The sequence below is a fragment of the Notolabrus celidotus genome, chromosome 18, assembly GCF_009762535.1.
Source record: "Notolabrus celidotus isolate fNotCel1 chromosome 18, fNotCel1.pri, whole genome shotgun sequence".
Classification (NCBI taxonomy): Eukaryota; Metazoa; Chordata; class Actinopteri; order Labriformes; family Labridae; genus Notolabrus; species Notolabrus celidotus.
This window is the reverse complement of record NC_048289.1, coordinates 10,385,309-10,407,227: the sequence shown is the minus strand read 5'-3', so window position 1 is coordinate 10,407,227 and position 21,919 is coordinate 10,385,309. Positions and strand designations below refer to the sequence as shown.

Here is a 21,919-nt window from a genome sequence, read left to right as displayed (position 1 = left end):
AATAAAAAACAAGGTAAAACTATAAAATAAAACAAGAAATCAAAGACAGATTACAATACTAAGAAAAAACTGACTAAAAGCAACTCATGACAGCAGTATGATCCTGATATTCTAAGGCTGCTTTAGTCCATTAGAGATCTAGGCTAATTAATAAGATATTAAACTCTCAATCCGTTAACAAAAGACATAAGCTTTCTGATCGGTTAATCTGTTAATTCTGTTCAAAATAAACAAAAGTTAATATTAAAGTTAATAGCTGTTTAAAGTCACACCCCCTCCTGCTGCAATACTCTTGCTCAAGTTGTCTATGTGACTTAAAAGTGCCAACATGAAAGAATACTGAATCCACAGAAGTTAAAGGTTTCAATTATTGTTCATCATATCAAATGAACGTCCATTTTACAAAAAAAGTAACCCCTGACAATCAATGATTAACGGATGGGTGCTTGTCTGTTAACTTGGGGAGTAATGCCAGCCTTCCTTATGCCCTTCAGGTTGCTGTTAAAGTTACTGCTGTGCTGCGTTTGTTAGTCTTTTGGTCCATCGCCTCATATTGGAAATATATGGAAATCTACCGAAAGTTCAGCCACTGATGCAGTTACATTTGGCCTCATCTGATATGAAAGATATTCAACTAGGTTGAGTGGTAATATGTGTAAACCATCTTCATTTGATGTGGGATGCATGTCTGTGAAAATGATACTGGATCAAACAGTGACTCATTTATCTTGGACAACTCTCTTATCCACGCTATCTCCCGGGGGAAAAAACCCAAAAGTCTGTGCTGGTCTAAAAATAACTCTTTAATAGCTAAAACTGTGTTTAAATTTTTTGAATCTGCCAGGTTAATAGTTACAAAACATAATATAGGTCTGAATATTCTTTGTGGCATGTGTGCTGAATAACAGTCTTGCATCACAAATGTGTCTTTGAATTAAACAATTTTACTTTAGAGGACTCTGGAGAATGTGATGTTGTGCTATGCTGATGCAACTCCTAACAACATAAATGTGAGGCTGGAAGTGTTGAAGACGGAAGACTTCAGATCAGGGTGCATGATGGGTGCTCTTTGAAAGCCAGAGCTTGTTTTTACTGACTGAACTGGTGTCTGGAGGAGGTCAGTGGAGGAGCAGATGTCAAAGGGACCAGACGCTCAAGTGCCTCAGAGAGCCTTTCCATGGATCACAGCAAAACCTCCATGTGGTCATGTCCAGGCAGCATGCAATAGGCATGACCAATTCCATCTCCAGCATGTCAAATCTGATCTTTTGGACTTTGGAGAAATGGGTGGCCCTATTGATAGATGATGGTCTTTTTTGGCCTGTCTCTGGCACTACCTGTCTTTTCTCTCAAGTTAGTGGATTCCAACCAACTGGGACTCTGTTTGCCTTCTGCTAAATTAAAATCACTGTGATTTGTTTCTTACTTGTTCGGTTCATTTAAATATGTTGGCTCATTAAAGTGAAGGTTTATTTTAATGAAAACAGAAAATGAACTGAAAGATCCAGACTACTCTCCTTCTGCATTTATTATTAGTGCAACAATGCAGGGCTGGTATTTGACTAGATATCATTTAGGAAGCAAAATGTCACCAAAAAAGACCACAAGAGAAATATTGCTGGGAGCTGTATTTCTTGTACATGTATTGAGTGGCAGCTCAGCATGCCATTTTTCCATCAAGATTCAAAACTTCTACAGGTATCTGAGAGAAAAAATGAAATTGACATTCCACAGAGTCCAACAGAGACATTTTCCAGTTCCTGTTAGTGTGAAGAAGTCAGAATAAGACTCCATTGTTGGCCTGTTTTAATGAGCTTTGCTAGTAGCCTGGGGTAAAAGTGCAGTTGGATGAAGTGATAATGAGGAGCATAATGCTGCCCCTGCTGACTCCTCATGCTCTCCATTAAAACAGAACCTGATCATTGGCTTCAACTCAAATTAGAGTTAAAAGAAAGTCCGGGACATGCAACATTTTACGAGTTGGAAGACCATGAAAATGCTTTAGGAATAAAGAGTAAAACAACATTAGAAGGTACTTCTTGATTTTAAAATGCTTTTTACAGCTTTGATTCAAGCTGTCTCACAAAAATTCCTGAGGCAAAGCTTTTTGAAAAGATCCTCAACTTTGAATCATTATGTTTGATTTTGTTCTTTGAACAAAGGATTCAGGCTCATCCTTTCTCTACTTTAGTTAAATGTGGGCATTTTGTCGCTCCAATTAAGTTCTTACTCAGTCTGTAGTCACTCAGTCCCATCCTACATTCATGTTTCTATTGATTCAGTAATCATCAAATTCAAGATAGGTTGTTTTTACTGAAAAAGGAGGTTCTTTTTGTACTCAAGGGTTGACTTAAAGTAGGTGAGTCAGCATTTCCCATGTCCAATGCGATTGTTGCGGTACAAAACGGCTCCTCATAAAACCAATGGATGACGTCACTTCTCTGTACATCGAGAGTACCCCTCCCAACACGACAAAGGCCAGCCATCACTTACAACCACAGTACCATGTGAAATGTTTGTAGACTACAGTGCGGCACTGAATTTAGAGAACTTCTTCTGTTTGACTTCAAGCTACTTTAAAGTTTTATATTATTTATGAAAAATAAGACAAATTCTGAAAATGTATAGTGATATAATATCTTTATCATTTACAAGAGGAATTAACAGGATACACAACAAAATGTATAGAGTATATGTAATGACTATACTCAGTATCACTTTATGGTGACGACTAGCTAACTTGTATAGATGCATAAATACACTTCACTATAGGCCACCTTTCACCACCTTTCACCATATGTTACTGCAGCTACAATGAGGTCATATCTGTTGTTGCTGTGGAAATGTATCTTTTTTTCTTTAATATAAAACACCATTTAAGATAATGATGGCTATATATGGGGGGCTCCTCTATAACTCGTTTTATATGACTGGAATTCCATGGTAAGAATCTTTCAGGCTTTAAAGCCTCAGCCCCCAAAAAAAGTCAATCGAAAGAAGGCAAAGTTATGGTGCAGATTTTATCAGAATGTTTGTCAAGACAGCGAAGACATTTGGTGCCACAGAGAGTAATGTTTCAAGAATTTCTACCAGTCCAGTTGCCTTACAGATCAAGCTTTTGCATGATTTAATAATCTCACTAATTTGCTACTTTATTCTGACTAATTTGTGACTTTAATCTTAAAGATTACTCTTCTCTCCCTCTTCTCCTTTTTTGTACAATGGCCTGTATACACCTCTATACAAAAGAGTGTTACTAAGAAATGAAACTTGAACCAAAAACATGGTTGATAGACTTTTTAAGACAACAAAACAAGCTGCCAAAACACTCCACAGATCTGCAGATTGTGATAAGTCTCTGGGGTTCATTACTCATTTTCACACAAGACAAAGAGTTTATTTATAATGTTAAAATAAAAGATCAGTGCCCTGTTAAAGAAACAAAAGTAACAAAAACAAATCAGATTGTCTCAAGTGTTTGTTTCATTAGTAGAGGATTTTACTTGGCTAATTCTACTTGTGTTCATTATTTTCATGCTATCAAAATGAGCGGAAAAGGCCTTGGAAACAAAAGCCACTTGAATAAACAGTTAGGGTCTTTTTTGTACAGGCTTTTAATGACGTGACACCTTGTTAGATTAAGAATATTGATTAAAGGGGAAAAACTAAGCATGACTGACCGCCCTCTTTCTGCCGTTAACAGCTCACATACTTAACGAGCATCTTAACAACAAACAGGTGTCAGGGTGGTCGCTAATAACCTGTGAGTCGGATTAGAGTCAGAAAAGTGAAGGCACAAAGATTAAGAAAACAACAAAACAAAACGTATTATTGAGTGTCATGAATTAGATAAATGCTCAGGCTGGGAAAATGCTCCAATATCTCAAACAACTGGACAACACAGATTGTGTGGAGGTCAGGGAGTGTGGTCAGAGTATTTGAGAACAGCTGGGAAGGCAGGCAGCAACAACAGGTGATCACTTTGAGGGAGAAGACTTATGCCTAGGGTCCACAGGATGAGTGGCGTTACGTTAAGGCTGTGCCGCGCACTGCGCAGCCTATTCGTTCCCTTTCTAGTCAATGCTCTAGGGTCCACAGGGCGCACTGCTCCGCCAGATATACCCTTCAAGTCTATTTTCGACGGAACCCGCGCCCAGTACGCGTCAATATCATAGAATAAAATATATAAAATATGGACATAGTATCCTTGACGTCACCCATCTGTTCCTGAGAGCTGTTTGGAAGCCAATCGACGGCGGCAGCCATATTGTAAATGCGGAACTCAACTAGGCAGAGTGTGACATAAAGAGGCGGAGTTTGAGCCTCTTAGCCAACAGCTATGTGTTCCCGACCGAGAGTCAAGTCAGTCATGTACATATTTGGGCAAAACTCCTAATCTTAATATATTCTGAACCGTTACGTTACAAAGAAATTCACCCCCTGTACATTGTGTGCCGATAGAGAGATTAGCTACGTAGAGCCATGCCCTTTTTTTTTACCTGGCGCTACGTTCCAAGCACGCGCCCTTGGACAGAGCAAAGCCGTGTCGCAGCCGTAACGTGGCGCACACGCATCCTGTGGACTCCCTGATTAAGGGTGAGTATGACTACATGTCACATTCCGCCTGAAGCTGGCTGGGATAGGATCCAGCCCCCCGTGACCCCTAACGTGATAAGCGGTCAAGATAATGGATGGGTGGATGACTACATGTCAGTTCTCTGAACTGCATCAATGCATCCCACACTTGCTTCTTTTCCTTGAATGCTATTGAAATGCATGGAGAGTTGCAAGGAAATGAGGAGAGGGAGGGAAGAACTGAGGAAGTTTGTTTTAATAGACATGAGAGTTCATCTCCTTTGGAGCATCACATGAAGCATTGTCTGTTTGTGATAGTGTCAGCTGATCACCACTGCAAATGGCCTCTGAAAACATCTGACCTGTTGACTACAGGTCTGGCTGTGCACATTATGATGATTTGTTGTTGTACTTCAGTGAAATATGATCTGTCCACACTGAATGTTTCATTCAGAAAATTAACCTTACAGCCAAATTCCACCAGATCCCTGTCCGGTCCATCTCCGATCCGTCACGCACCGGATCTGATAGATTTCTATTCTAGTCAATGTGTTAGTTTCCACTGGATCCACTCCATTGCGTTACGGCTGCGTCTCTGATCCGGCAGGTCAGAGCCCTCTGGATCAGATACACAAGACTTCTATTTTTGCCAAATGCCATAGCATGACTCATCAATCTGCAAAGAGCAGATCGAGCGGGACAGGAAGTCAGGTACAAAAACAAAATAAAAAAATCCAGTTAATTTTCAGAATAAAACACCAGATTGTATTTCACTGAACTACAACAACAAAATGTAATTTTGAGCGGAGCCAGGCCTGGAGTCAACAGGTCAGAGGTTTTCAGAGGACGATAAAGACAACATGGATAAAGAGAGGAGGAGGATAATCGTTGATTTACCTGGCATCTGGCAAAAAACACAAGTCTTGTGTATCTGCTGTGGAGGGCTCTAGATTACCGGAGCAGAGACGGAGCTGACACGGGACACACTTTGATTAGAGTTGGAACCTATCAGCTCCTGTGCCTTGGCGGAACAGAGACGGACCGAAAATTGATCAGGTGAAAGTTAGCCATCATCGAAAAGAGAAATTATGTAACATTTTTCAAACCCAATGCTCGTTAATGAGGAGGAGTGTGAGCCAGCAAATCTTACATTCATTTTCTGTTACAGTTTGTCTGAAAAGGCGAGTAATTTTGTGTCACATTATCTAAAAATAAGCAAAAGCTGTAGTATATGAAGATGCCCTCATTAAGTCAGCTCACTTACCTGCTTACTAATTTTATTCCCTCTCACTCTCCAGCGCACACACCCTCACAGACACACACACGCACTAGGGGACTCTCACTGCTCCTCCGCCCTGCTCCGGGCATGGTGCCAGTGCTCGCAGATGGCATTAGTGGAAGATGAAGTGCCCATCTCAGCAGGCAGTGAAATGTGAATGCCAGTTAGTACCCTAAATGTTATCTGATCAGCCTCACTGAGTTTCAAAGACTTGTTGACTGTATGGAAGAAGAGCCACAGGTACACTGTACCAGTACAAAAAAACTTTCCTGTTTCTGACCCTGACAAGAGAGACAGCTCGTACTGGAGAAGTCTTTTAACGGTTGGGTAACTAGAGTAACTGTGAAGCCCATAAAATCATCTTTATGTTTTTAAAATGTATCATTACGTTTAACAGCCCGGCCCCAGTGAACACTGAAGCATAATTGGTAATAACTTAACTGGCATATAAAGCAGATGCTGCAGTGAGGGAAAGTACTGCATGGGTGCTGTAATGCTATCCTCTACAAGTAAATATAGAACAGCAAATTAAAGTATAGAAGACTGTTTCATTGTAGACATTATGAAATAAATCCACCAAAAAAGGTGTGATCAATGCTTCTTTGTGTTGCAGCATTGTTGCTAATGCTGGCTCACTCACCTCACCTTTATTTAGAGAGGATAGGACAGTGGACAGAGTAGGAAACCAGGCGAGAGTGGGGTAACGAGAAGCAGCAAGGGGGGCCACAGGCTGGAATCGAACCTGGGCTACCTGTATATTTGCGTGCAACTGAACTATTAGGCTAAATCCTCGCCCTTACTTCAGAACTTTCTAAATATCAGGTCTAAGCTTGTTCTCACTTGAGTCCTCAAAATTGGACACAGTGGACTAAGGTGTCAAAATCAGATGTTATAAGCAGTCTTTGGGGGTGGGCAAGGTGGACTAAAGAGCCTTAAAAGTCTGCTTAGGGCAGTGCTTCCCAAACTGTGGGGGTGCGGCACGGCTTAATAGAAACAATACACCCAATTCTGCATTGCCAACTAAGCCAACTATGTATATGTGTGATAGAAGTGAAATGGCAGGTAAACATAGTAGCGTAGCAGAGTAATATGTGACAGACAAAAACGTTGATTTGACCCCCCTCCTCTCTGTGTTACCCTGTGACACTTAAGAGCAGAGCCAGGCTCATCAAACAGCTGCAGCTGCAGGTCACACTGCAGGGATTTTCATCTGTTACCACAGCTCTACCTGCTTGAAAGTGTGTTAAAACTCTGTAGTCTAAAGTCCACGATGAGTAGGATGGATGACTGTAGCTGTGACTTGAGGCCAAATGAACAACAGTAAGTATTATAACTCCCGACGGCCCCCGCTAATCGTAGTTAATCTACTTAAATGATTAACATTACCTTCCTGACAAACTCTTCACAATAAAAGTCCCCTCATGTTACGTTGTCCAAAAAACTTTACTTTGAAACATTGCTATAACAGGAAGCAGCATGTTGTCAGCTGTAATAATTTGACAGAACTCAAAGAGTAATATAAAGTATCGTTAGATGTCTAAATTATGTTAACAGGGAAGTAGGACAGGAAATGAAATTCAAGAATGCAGATTTAGTAAGAAGCTACGAAGAACTGAGTTCTGAACAAAAATAGGGTTATAAAAACATCTTTCTGTGGTCTCAGACTCAGACACGAGTTAAGTGTTGCATTGCAGACTTGTTTGATGGGGGTATTGAATGGAAATATTTTCATCCGCAAAAGGGGTGCCCCACAGAAAAAGTGTGTGGGGACTTCAGTCCAGGGCATAGGGTTTCAATACTTCCTGTACTTAACCTAGATTTAACTTTTTTTTTCATACCATGACACACCATATTCCCCTATTGTATGTAGATGCAACATATGTCAATTTGTAACATAACTAGAGTCCTTCCTGTCTGTGAAGGTTCTCAGTTAACCAGGTCATGGTAATTTAAAGCTTGATCCCAAAAGGTGAGTGGACTTGGTAGAAGAGAAGCCTTTTGTTTACCTTCAAGAATTTCTACCGAGTCCAGTGACCTTTTCAGATCAAGCTTTAGAATAGAGTCCTTACTGTATAAGGTTGGTTCTCATTTAAACCTAAGCATTTTTTTTTTATTTTAGGATTCACACCTGAATAGTTTGGGGACATTCTGAAGCAACCCCTTGGCTCATATCGTTCGGGCATATGTTAACACAGGAATGGCATTATGAAGTAGAACAAAACAAGCAAGCAAAAACGAAAGAACACAACTGTTCCTTGTAAATTCATTAATTTATTCTCGTTAACTTATAATTTTCTTCTTGTAAATGTACAACTTTTTTCCTCTCACAACTTTATTCTTGTAAAAATGCAACTTTAAACTTGTAATATTACAACTTTATTCTCAAAATCTCTTTTGTCATCCTCGATTTGCCTCTAATCCTGACGATAAAGTCTGAAAGTGAAGCTCTGAACCTGCCAAACTCTTGCTGGAGTGACACCAAGATTGTCAATTTTTAAAATGTAGGCCCACAAACCAAGCTGTTCTACTCAACATTCAGACTCATGTTTGCAAAAGTTTCATTGAACTATCAAAAAAAGAGTGGACATAACTCCACTAGTTTGCTATTAAGACATTCTTGCTCTCATCTCTAGACCTAGCCATTACAACTGCATCCATACGTGTCCTTAAAAAAAGCTCATCTCAAAGCCTGGGTTAATGGGTTTGTTAGAGTTTCTCTCTCAGATTAATCCACAGAGACAGTTCAATTAAAAAGCTGTCAAGTAAGAAACATGATAATGTATTCTACTTTCAAACAAACCAATTTACATTCAAATATTTAAATTCAGAGTCTGACACCTATGTTTATCTTTCAAAAAGGTATTAAATCTTACGTTTCAAACGCCAAGGACACATGGAGTAACACAGGTAAATTACCATGAAGCTGCTTGGATCAGACGGTAATCATTAAAGGACAGTCAGCCAGCCTTCTTTGAAGAAAACTTTGAAGCAAATTAAAAATATGAAAGTTTAAATTAGGACACACATTGTCAGTTTTAGGATGGATGCACTGTTTAAAATTGAATTACTCCATCACCTGCTGCTTGATATTAAGAGGGATGCTGGTCAAACAACCCTTGTGAGCAGACTTCAAATTAGGATGGCACCGTGCTGAGACTGAGAATGTTTCAAGAGTCAACGAGACCACAAGTACAAACTACATTGTGACAATGGCTTATTGAGACACTGATGAAATTACAGCATCATTAACTTATCCACCTGTGGAGTCACTTAAACAAAATCTGTATCTGCTGTGAAAAAGGTCTTATATTTCACATGGGAGTCGGAGGGAGTCAGTCAGAGGGAGTCAGGCTTTAAAGCTTACACTGAATATGATTACCAGGTTTTTATGAAAAGTGTCTTTTTTTTCAGTGTTACTGCAAACAATGCCACCACAGAATGACATACACACAAAGTTACCGTCTGCTTTAGTAGAGTTTATCGTGTGAAACACATGAGCAGAGGGAGCAGAACTGGACATAGACTGTGTGATCTGAGATTATTTACATTTACCTGTGTATCTTACTGCAGCTGTTTGTATCTTTATCCTGATATCAGTGTACAATTTTACAATTTATTCATATCAGTGCACAATTCATCTGTATCTAGCATACATTTACCAGTTGATAGCTTTATAATGACAAACAAACAAAATGAAGCATTTGGAGAGAGTGGTTGTTGTTGTGTGCTAATCAAGTTGTGTTGATAGAAGTTTTTGATGGCAAAAATTTGACAATGGAGGATCCCACTTTTCATGCAACACAGCTTAATGTCCTCAAAGGCCACCGTCGCTTCACCAACTTTAGGGGTGAGTAAGGGAGCGTTTCGATGTAGAATCTGACAATTAGATGTTGGTATACATTCCCATGTTTACATACTGTACCTTCAATAAGAGGTACCAAGTGCACTTCATTAATCTGCATTTGAGCACCAACAATACATCAGGCTGTGGTTTGACAACAAAACAAATTAATCTTGTTAGTCTAACTCAGTTTGATCTTAAACTACAACAGTTATTTAATGTCGGTGAAGTTATAATGTCCTGATGCTCTGTTTAAACCTTATAAATGATTTATTACATCATTTGATTCATTTTTTTTCATCAGACGTCTTTAGGCCAGAATTAGGAGTCCAGTGTTTTTCTGATCCCTACACATTCACACTGTTATAAAGCATTAGTCAACACAGTTGTAGCTGATTGCGTCTGCCAGGCTTGCTGCTAATCAGTGCTCAGCTGTCCTCCTTGCAGATGAGATGTGGGTTGTTTATGGCTCTAGATCTACGTGATGGGCTACTTCTCTTATATTCCCTTCATTGCGGCCTTGTTTATGTCCAATTTTGTGTGACTGCGTGGGTGAATTTACAGTTTACTGTAACCTCGCCCAAATCAAAGTAACTCAGCAGAATACTGAATCAGGGAGATGCAGCAGTAGAGCTGTATATTCTGAGCTTGTTTCCCCATGATTAAGCATGTTTCCAGGATTTCCAGTTTATACAAATGTTTATTGATGTGAACGAATGTGATCTGAATTAGTTCATCTTGTTCCTCTGAGGAGGATTTGTGTTTCTGGATAAATTCACCCTTGTGATTTTTACACATCCAGGTCTTTGTAAAAGCTCATTGATTACCAATAACACAAGCCCTACACAAGAAGTCACCGCCTCAAATTGCAGCAGAGCCCCGGATTATTTCCGCTTCTGCTCTGACGCACACAGCTGGAGCTATATGGCAACACACACATACACACCTGGGTGATATCGGGCACTAGGCAAAAGCCTGCTAAATTGAAACAGTGTTACATACACACACACATCTTAAATGCATTCACTGGAAGAGTGGACTTCCAATTAGATTACCTTCCTTATCATAGCCTATTTCCTGTTGCCTAGCTCTCAAGCAGATTACTGTAGCTTTTACACAAAAATCTGACACTCACTTTGTTGGAGGAGCTGCTAAGAAAATGTACAAGTCATATATTTCGTCCTCTATGCTGGAATACCTATTGATCTGTCACAGCGGTGTAAGGTTTTGGAGGTGATGCGTCGGCTAACGGAGGGAGAGATACGTTGGCATTTCTTTTTGGGAGGAATTGGAGCTGAAATTACTCTTTTGAACTTTGGTGTGACTGCAGGTCTGCTGCTGCTGGGGTCTCCTGCTGGCTCTACACAGCCGACCTGATGGACAGGCAGACAGAGGTCACACAGCTGCACGCCATAACATCTCGAGAATGTTACAGATGCATATTTCATAGTACATGGTTTACTTTCAGTTTCAGTTTCAACAAGTGCATAGAGCTGGGCTGGAACTGTGACTTTTACTCTTTTAATGGTAATTGTGTTATTGTTAATACTGAGAAAAAAGTATCAATGTAGATTCTGTGCACTTATGAATTTGTTCTAAGAAAGAAAGACAGTAATGAGAAGGCGTCTGATAACAGTGCTGAATTTTATCGCCTGTGTTCAGGTCGGATTTTCTGTGAAGGTACAGTGTTGTTCTTCAGCACTCCCCCGCCGTCGATTCGACGCAGAAGTATAAATCAGCCTTAAGTGGTTAAGTCATGCAACCCATTTACAGAGGCAGGGCCGGCCCGTGGCATAGGCAGTATAGGCAAATGCTAGAGGCGCCAGCCGTCCAAAGGGGGCGCTGCTTGCAGCCCAAATGAGTGAGGAAGAAAATTTGAAGATAACAGAAAGAAATCTATTTTTTTAACTTATACAATTTGGGGTTAAATTGTGGACTGATGCCAGTGTACATTTAAAAGCTTGTGGTTCACTTTTGGTTTAAAAAAAATGGTGTGCAAATCATTTTTTGTGGTCTATAAGTGTTCATGATTTACTTGTTTTTGTTCTTTTTCTTAACACTTTGGAAGCTGTTAGCTTAATCAGATAGAAAATATAGGCCAGGCTCAAATAAGCAATTTTTTTCTGCCCCGTCATCACTCAATACATTAATGTTGCTTTGTTGAAAGTGTCTGTACTGTGAAAATCATTGTGTTGAATAATGACCGAATAAATTCTTCTTCTACAGCATGTATTTTGAAATTGTATTGTTTTTTGCTGCTAAATATCAGTGTTATTACCATTTCGTTAATGTTCTTTTAGCGGCCATTTTTTTATTTAGAAATAAAGGAAACCTGTAAAACATAAAGCTGCATTTCAGTTTGATTTAGTTATATGTGATGGGATTGTTGGTTGAGTTGGTTACAATACAAGGGTCATCAGTTGAAATCTTGCCTAGGGCACCAGGTCGTTTAGGGCCGGCTCTGTACAGGGGCTATAGTCCTGAAGTGGATAGGATAAGTGGGTTCGATTCAAACTTCCAACTCTTCTCCACGTCACTCCCCACTCGCTCTCCTTGCTCTAACTTTACCCCCCAAAAAGGCAAAAAAACATCCCTAAAATATGATGGATGGATGTTGTCTTGGTTACCTCACCCATTGTTATGAAGACGGTTGCCACATTAGAAATGGTGAGTTGATCTAACTTTCAATCAGTCTAAAAACCTGCAAAGAGGTGCAGCCTCAAACCTCCCTGTCTAACAACGACAATATACCAAACATTCAGTCCACTTGAGAAATTGTACCTGAAGTACACCTTTACATTTTTCAATTTCAAAAGCAGTCACCAAAGAGAAAGCAGCTAGGATGGCTTTTGAGTTGCACAATGGGAAGTGTAGGAATTGGTGTTTAAGGGTTGTTGATCTGTATCAGAAATTCTAAGTTAAGGTAATTTCCTCTATCTATTCTGTCATTTGCAAGATTCTCCCTGACATATGCAACAGCTATACAACCTTCTAAATGGCTAAACATCTCATCAGATGGTTAAGGCTAAACGTGTAATCACAACTTTATGTTGTAAATATAGCAAAACTGTCAACTAAACACCAAGCTAGATTTTCATAGGGGTCTGCTGTGTCATCGCTTGTTCACACATTCGGCTATTAGCATCCATTTTAATGGCATGACAAGGTTGCTGGAACTTTTCCCAGCAGTCAACACGTTCACATTTAGTGGCATTTGAATGTGTGAAAATCACCTGAGTGTAAGTGTTAGTTATCACACATTCACACATTGGTTACAACACGAACATCATGCATGTTCCATAAAGCTTTTGTACCAATGTTATGACTGCTTAACAGGCAGGTTAAATTTACATGACTCTTTTTTGTCAAATACTGCATAATAGTGTTACAAAGCTGTCTGTGTGCCTCAGTCTCCCACAATGCGATCATCATCAGTACTAACCAAGTCGACTGCAGAAGATTACCATGCATCTTGTCACACTTTCTCAGTCAAATGCTTTAATAAGCATTGGATTTATTCTGAGTAATTAGTGGCAATACTCCAGTGACAAACACACAAACACATGCGCTGCCCTAGAAATGGGTGTTAGTCTTCAAAAGCATTACATCTGTTCTACAGTAACAGATTATCTCTCTTTTTCCAGAGTACAGATTCATGAATTACAGCCAATAATGCTTTGCTAGATGAAAAAGAAAAAAAATTACGGCCCCATTTTCCAGACGGTGAAAAACAGCAGCGTATGTCAATGTCACAGTACAATTTGTGATTCCCTGGTTCTGAAAACAGGGAGGAGAAAACTTGTTGTTTTTTCTTGTTGTCTTTTGGGTCTGTTAAATTACACACCAAAAAAAAAAAGGCTTGTGAGAAGCATTTAAATGTATAAAACTGGAATTTGGAGGAAAGTTGTGTTATTCCAGGTAAGATATGTACATACATAATCAACAGAAAGGTGCACAAAGGCATGCAAACACACATACAAATCACAGTATGTTGTTATTGTATGATTTAGAGAAGTAACTCTCAGATCTGGCCTCTATTTGAGAATGTTCAAAAGAACCCATATGATGAGAAACACTGTTTCCTTCCCAAACATATACTTAAGTTAGCCTAGCAACTCTAAGAATGTAGGAGTGAAAAAAGCCTTTGCATTGTTGTTGTAACCCACCCACTGGGAAATAAAAGGCAATTTGATTCAACTCCTGTGGTGATGTAACTACAGGAGTGATTTGCATAGGATTGGCATCAAAAGCAATCCTCGAGCAACTCCACTTCCTCCTGCACTATTGTGGTTTTGCTTCTGTGTTGCAGAGCCCAGATATCAAAGATTAGAAAAAGACATGCTAACTGCTCTGTTGTTGGTTTCAAAAAACAAAACACATTTCTATATACTGTGTCAGCAATGGAGGAAAAAAGAAGACAGTGGCTGTTTTCGAAACGGCCTGCTACATACTACCTACTAATGTAGTAGGTAGCAGGTACTGCCTACTACATACTGCGTTTGAATTTAGTATGTATTATGACTGTTCTGTTCGATCTGTTCTGTTCGATCTGTTCTGCAGCCTAGTATAAAAGATGAGTGTAGCCTGAATAGCTCATTTCTCAATGTCCTCTCACTGTGAGGGGGGTGAATTTTTTTCTAATTCGGCAATTTCGAAGTTATTGAGATTACTAGTCTTCCAATGAGAGGCACAGCTGCCTGTGGGAACACTGCAGCTGTTGGCTAGGAGGCTCAAAGCCCGCCTCTTTACGTCACACTGGCTCGACAGAAGCAATATGGCTGCTGCTGCCGATTGGCTTCAAAACAGCATTCAGAAACAGATGGGTGACGTCACGGATACTACGTCCATATTTTTTTACAGTCTATGGTGATGATACATCAGAAGAAACTTTTCAGGGACTTTTGTGATTAATCCTTAAGCTCATCTAAGCTCAGTGTCAAACAAAGCTGAACTCACAAAGTGATAATGTCAGCAGACAAAAGATTAAATTTAGCTCAGAGATCAACACTGTTGTCTGTCATGAGCAATGGCAGTGCAGACAGAGCCCAAAGACACATTTGTGTCACAAAGTACAAAAGTTACAGGATATTTTTATTATTTATAAATAAATTGGAAAAGCTTATTGAGTTTGCTTGACTTGTTACTACCCACTGAAATGTCTCTTTATTCATTCATCTAACTTATCTTTGTAGGACCCAGGGGACAATTCTCATGAGCAACATCAACTTGCACATCACACACAAATATCTCTGTCAAGCTTTTCAGGCTAGAATTAGAAAATCACAAGATTTAAATGATCGAAAGCGTACAGTCCCAAACGCAGAGTGAGATAAGGCATGTCAGCTACAGTTGCTGATTAAGTGGTGCACAATCTGGGTCTTTTAAAGGTGACATATCATGCAAAATCGACTTTTAAATGGTTCTCTACCTGAAATATGTGTCCCTGGCATGTCTACAAACCCCCCGAAAATGAAAAAAATCCATTCTGCCCCTGTTCTGATTTCTCCACCTTTCTGTAAATGTGTGCTGAAACAAGCCTTTTCAGTTTTCAGTGTTTTTCATACGTCACAACGACATCCGGTCTGTAACGGTAGTCAGAGCTCGGAGCTTGTTCAGCCCATAGACTGTATAAAATACAACTCAACTCCTCCTCTGTTTTTCATTACCTGCACACGTGTGCTAACAAGGAGCTTAGGAGGGAGGCATGCTAGTTGTAGGCTGTCTTAATAAACACAAAGGTCGGTTTTACTCCCCACGTCTGTAGATTTGAAGAGCTAGTGGATGATTTTTATTTTTCATGGAAAAGTGCTAGCGCTACTTAGCCACATAACCAAGACACACGTCGACATACTGACAAATAAAACAACAAGAAACACAAAATCTGTGACCAATCGTTCAGAAAGGTCCTGCTGCAGGCGCCTCTCCATCAGGATCAGATTCTGGATCAAATTCAGAGGGTTGAAGTAACGCGGGTCTGTGAGAAGCCGTGTATATTCAGCCAACATGTAAACATTAGATCAACGTGCTGGACAGCCGAGGGCACATCCACTTCCTGAGGGGGCGTGGTCAGAGAGCTCATTCTCATTTAAAGGCACAGACACAGAAAACAGCCTGTTCTGAGCAGGACTGAAAAAGAGGGGTTTACAGGCATTCCAAAATCTGATTTTAAAGTGTTTTTTTGAGCAATAAACGTTAAAGACTTGTTTTGGGGACCTCTTAGACCAATATATTTTGATGAAAAAGAGCATAATATGTCACCTTTAAGCGAGGTGTAGGGCACAAAGATGTTGGATGAAGCTGCTTGATTCTTCATAGACGTGTGTAACAGGAACCAAACCAATCTGAATGTCAGCTCTTACGCCCTCATTCTTATACAGACATGGCCCGTGTGACAGACAGTATCAGACAGGATCTAAAGTTGGCCCACATTACTTGTGATTAATATTACAGAAAGGTAGGCTGTCAAATGTATTCAGTTTTATGTTTTGTTTTTGCTGCTTGGCTGTATTCTGTGCTGCGTAATAAAGGAACCGCGTGATTATGTGTGATTCAAGGAAGTGCGTCACAGTGAGCATGTGTGATGGCAAGGTTTCTGTTGATCTCAGCCAGATTTTTAGGTCCATGCCGGGCTCAAGCAGGCATCCCTTGCGTGAGTGCAAGAGGTAGAAATGAAAGTGCCTTCGCCCTCTGGGATAATCAGATTGGCCTCAAGCTGAGGAAGTAAAATGATGTCAGACAAAAGCTTGTTGTCTCACCCCTGTGTCTCATCAATAGACTTGACAAAGTTAGACATTAGCAGACACCACCAAAGATATGACAATTTTAGCCATATCACAGTTGGGAAGATATTTATTATAAACTCAAATAATAAGCTTAAAGTGGCATTAACATTAGGACTCATCCCCTGGGGAACACAAATGTGTGTACAAAATTTAACAGCAATCCAACTTGGGTGTGAAAATACACTTCAGTCAGGTTAATTTGGGGATTTTAGTAAAAGGTATATTGATAAGAACATACAACACCTGTCATGGAAATTAAGTTAACAAGAAGTTTATTGACACTTGATACATTTTTGCCTTCTGCTTCTGTATTTTTGTCTTTGAAAGACATGTTACTTTAAAAAGTTAATCTTCCCTTGATTATAATGTAATTTGTGTGTTACATTGTTTGCAACCATATCTACTTCTGGCCTATATATATCCTGGATACAAACACTTATAATCCACGGTCCAATACAGTGAAAAAAAGATTATGTTAGCTTTGATAAAAGTTAATGAGCTTCTCTGTGCTCCAAAAGCTAGAACAGAGATGACTCAGGTTCATGTTGAAGGTTACAAAAGACAGCCTGTCACCGACCTCATGGTTATTCTAACAGGTTATAACCTTCACTGTCACACGCTATCAAAAGTGCTCCTGATCTGTCTTCCACACGCAACTCTTTGATACGATAGATGTGACACAAGAAAGTTTGTTTTCATAAGCCAGAGCAGGTCACACACACGACTGAATGAGGATGAATCACAATGTGATGAGGATGACACCAATGACTTCAAAGTCACCAGCGGAAATCACATTAACTTTTTGACAGCATTTTTACACACCACTGGGATGTGCCTTATGCAGGCATGGGTGCACATGAATTAGCAGGCACAGGTAGACATGCTATCACACAGAGAGAGTAAATAACCGACAAGCAAACAGACACACAAAGAGTCAGAAAACTATTTTCCCTCAGCACTATATTCTCTCTTTTTCGTCTTGTCTTTCCTCTCTTCCTCTCTTGTTTTCACATACAAACAACCGGCCACTCAGGTGGGGTAATTGAATGTGACAGCAAACCCTGAGAGGGTTGTTGGCGGGTTATCAGGTTAACCTGTGAAATGGAACCCACCTGACACGAGCAGGTTGGCTTTGACACCTCTAGCAGACACGACTGAATCACTCCAGCGAAGACTGGAGGCTAAATACAGTAGCTTCCTGTTTCCTAGTAGAGGCACCTCACTTTTTATGAATAGTTTAGTGAAACAGCAGAGGTAAAAATGGATGTAATGACAGGTTATTGCTGGCATAACACTTAAGGTAAGGTTGATGGAAACTGTTGAAAACAGAATCAACTATTGAAGGTGTCACACCTGCTAGCAGCACTCATTAGCAAACCAACTTGCTAGCTAACAGTGTGGGCCTGCCTCTTCAGTGAAACGAATATGTGGAAGGTTAAAATAAAATATTAGCCACTTATTCTCCAACTCACAGCCACAGAAAAAACAAAACAAATACAGGGCTTTCTTAGCAAACTTCATCTTAGCACCCATGAGCAAGACAAGTTAATGTGACATGCTAGCAAACACAGTATCAACATAACACTTCAGCATAGCAGGCTACATGTTACACACATCTTAAGCCACTGGATCAGTAGATTAAAGGGGGGAAAAGATTTAACTACAACTCAAACTTTTTCATAGCTGAAACAAAATCAGGTTTAATAAAGAGATACTGCCACAAGGATGGGAATAACTTCTCCAATGAAGCAGGTTTTGGCGATAACATGCAACTAAAATAAATCCCGTCCTGCAGACTTTATCACAGGGGACTCAAGTCTCACGCATTGGTTGTGAGACGCACGCATTTCAACCTGTTCACACGCCACACTTTGTATTTCTCACGCTGAGTAATTACTAGGACAACGCCAACCAAGTTGGGCCGTCTTTCCTTAAACTGTGGAACAGGTAGGAATCAAGTGGGTTTCCCTTATAGCTCAGAATGAGCTTGCCACCAGCTAATCAAAAAGAAAGAAAGGATTAAAGCTACCCACCAGCCAATCAAAAAATAGCATCACTGTATCCGGGTAAAACAACACAACAACGTTACGTTCCAAAGAAAAGGATGCACATGCACAATGCAAACTGACCGCAGGTTAGAAGACGCAATCTGTCTGCACCCCCCTCTAACTCTGGCAAAGTGAAATGATAGCGTAACATTTTAGTCTTTAGTAAGACGTATAAAATGGGCTACTGACTCTACTGGTTTGAACAACAAGGAAACAACTGAAAACCATACAAGAGTACTGTAAGTTCATTTATACTGTTCTACTGTTCTGAATTCCTCAAGTCTACCAGTAGGTGGCATATTTACAATAGAGATGAACTGTTTATTTTGGTCAGGCAGCAAGTTGGACGACTGGGAGAGCCCCCTGAGGGGTCCTTTGCGTGTGCTCACCATAGCTGCATCACGCTGATTTGGACACTCGCATCTGAACAGCATATGAGTGCATGGACAAAGTAAGTTGCTAATGTGTATTGTTCTTGTAACTGATGTTGTTTCATGCCGAAGGGTACACACTGTTAAAATGTTTATAATGACAGAAGTTAAGCAGTCATTTGTCAATCAAAATGTATAAATAAATATCCAGATAAGTTTGTTGCTATTGCTAAAGCTAATGCGGCTAATGCTAAATCACTAACATTAGCATTTTCATGCTACTATATATATAAATACCTTTAATACTGTCGCCTTGCAGCCGAAAATAAGTTTGTGTGGGTGCTTAATATTCCTACTTAATTTAAAGGGCTACTGTTTTAATTCAATGTCCTTCTCAGTGTGCATATTATTTGATGCTTAACTAAAGGTTATTACACTAGTTGTAAATGCTAGTAGCTTTAAGTTTACCACCAGTGCTTTCTGCATACTGATACCTTTGTGTATTGTCTTTCTTTATTATTTCAGAACTGAGTATATAGTTATATATATATATGTATATATATCTGTTCAGACGTGCTGGATCGCCATTTCAATATTAAAAGACCAAACATCTGACATCCCTGTCCCGTGACTCTTTGACTGGAGTTCCACTGTAGATGCAGAAGCCAACCTAATCAACCCAGTAGACATATCTACACACCGTTCTTAATATTGGTCCTTCGAGCAGGATTTTTGACCTGCAGTGGTTACAACATGGCAGAACGGGGAGCAACAGCAACCCCAGATGCAACCTCATGTCAGAGTCGGACCAGGCAACTTCCATTTCACCTTTACGATTATCAGGTAGACCTGCCACAATCACTGACTTCGTCTAAACCCCGAAGTGCCAGCACTCCAGAGCTTTGGTTATCTAACAAGCAGCAGATATTCTCCACAGCAGATAACCAGCTTCGCACAATGCTCAGGTATTCCAAGGGTCTGATGCGACGTCCACGCGATGAGGCAGAGGAACACAAAGTTGCTACTCTCTGACCAGTTGAGTATGGGTCTGAGGTTAGGACATCCTTTGTTGCATTTGAAGAGGAAGCCAACCTAATCAGCATTTTTCTTTTAAATTACTATAGTCACCGTTAAACGATGTTGATAACTGAGTGAAAAGTTTTTTCAACATCTAACATTGATTTAATGTTTATGTTTGGACCAGATAAACATCTTAAATTCTCACACAGTATCTGCCATCGTGAACTGTATGATTTCGTTTGCAGTAAAGTGCATCACAGTCACATACGAAAAAGATTAAAAAAAAAAAACGTGGGCTGATTTTGATCCTTGTCTTGTCACTCTCAGGCAACAGGTTTGTTCACTTTGCAAATCATAACTGGTATCAATCAACTACACCAGCATGCAGGGATCTTTTTGCCTTTGTAGTCAAAGCTTCACAGCCAAAGTGTCTGTGTCATGTTCAGTCTTCTTTTTCCTTCTTCTTTGTGGAATGTTTGAAAGTGCTCCCTTTATGATGTCTCTGAACCCTCTTGTTAATATCACACAGCCTATAACGCCTTGGATTTATGATTTTGGTATGAAAAATATAACAAGTTGAGATTAAATCTTCACATGGATGACATTCCAACTATTGCAGGAACATTACTTATGAGAAATGTCGACACAATAATGATTTGCATCCTCCATTCAGTAAATTGCAACTTCCTCTAATGAATATAAATACCACCAACCTCAAAGCAAGACATGGCCATGATGTGAACAACTTAAGTCATTACAGCAGCAAACAAAAAAACACTAAGCTGTGATGACCTAGCAAGCTTAGCAAGGCTAATTAGCTTGCAGTGTTAAGGTAATGCTGCTCCAGCAGCATTACTATCAAGGTAAACACTCATAAACAACAATGAAATACAATCAACTTACTTTTAGCTGCACAGAGGAACAACAATCCCAAATTTAGAGGTGACTTGACAAGGAAACTCCACAGGTAGATTCAGGAGCACGTGGCATCATGAAAGCCCCAACTGAAAAGTGGGCCCCACTAAGGTGACCATTTTTATGCCCAACAGTAAATGTCTTGTAAGAGGTGCTGCACAGTGCTCAAACATAGTTAAAAGACCACAATTAAAATAGCTGATGTTTGATGGTTGATATGCTAACGTACCAACTTCAAAATAAAAGTTTGTGTTTCAGTCCATGTAAGACTCTTATTAAATATAGAAATGCCTCATTCATACTGTTCATTTCAACCTAATCTGCATCCAGGGTAATGTTATCTCTCGTCGGGCCATTTTTTCTCCTTTGCATTTCATCTCAGAAGTTCACTAAGGGGAGAAAAGGAGATTTTCTGAAGCTAGCTCATTAGCTTGGTCACTGAGGGAAAGTTTACAAGTCAAAGCTTGAGAAATAGTTAGGGGATTTAAGGCAAACCCACTGTTTGTGGCACAACTTAATAAAAAATAAGAGGTTCCATATGAATTTGCAACTCTATGCTCTTACCTATTAAAATCACTTTTATGATCTGTGCACTTCAAAGCACACACACAGAAAGAAGATAAACTTCCTCACAACTACAAAGTATAAAGGGGACTCCAGGATATTAAGTTGCAGCTGTTATTGCACAATATGAGCGATGCAACATCTGATCCTTTGAGATAGATAAAGCTTTAAAGGGGATCAGGGTTTGTAGCTTTCTTTTTACATTGTCAAAAACAAAAGAAATGCTTTTTAAAAAGCTGTGCAGCATGGTGCAATTACACATTTTCCTCTCACAGAAAAATATAACAGTTAAAATGGGATTGGAGTTGCCGTCAATTAATGGAGTGTGATGAGGATTTCCAGCTCCAGGCAGTTGTCTGAGTCGAAGACGCCCGCCACGCTACATTTATTGACAGCTCAAGAATCAACAATGCACCCATAACCAATCATCCAACAGTTCACATTCCAACTGTTAAAATATATCTGCAAGTGTACTGCAGTTCAACCGACACCATCACAGCACATGCATGATGAAATGGAGCGAA

The 21,919-nt window shown here is 39.8% G+C and overlaps 1 long non-coding RNA gene across 1 annotated transcript in view; it reads right to left on the bottom strand.

Moving 5' to 3' along the window:
• LOC117829898 overlaps positions 1-20,928 on the bottom strand; it is a 100,247-nt gene extending 79,319 nt beyond the window's left edge. The window contains exon 1 of the long non-coding RNA XR_004634708.1: positions 20,820-20,928. This is a non-coding gene — a long non-coding RNA (uncharacterized LOC117829898). The remainder of the gene's footprint in view (positions 1-20,819) is intronic.
• Positions 20,929-21,919: the final 991 nt, after the last annotated feature.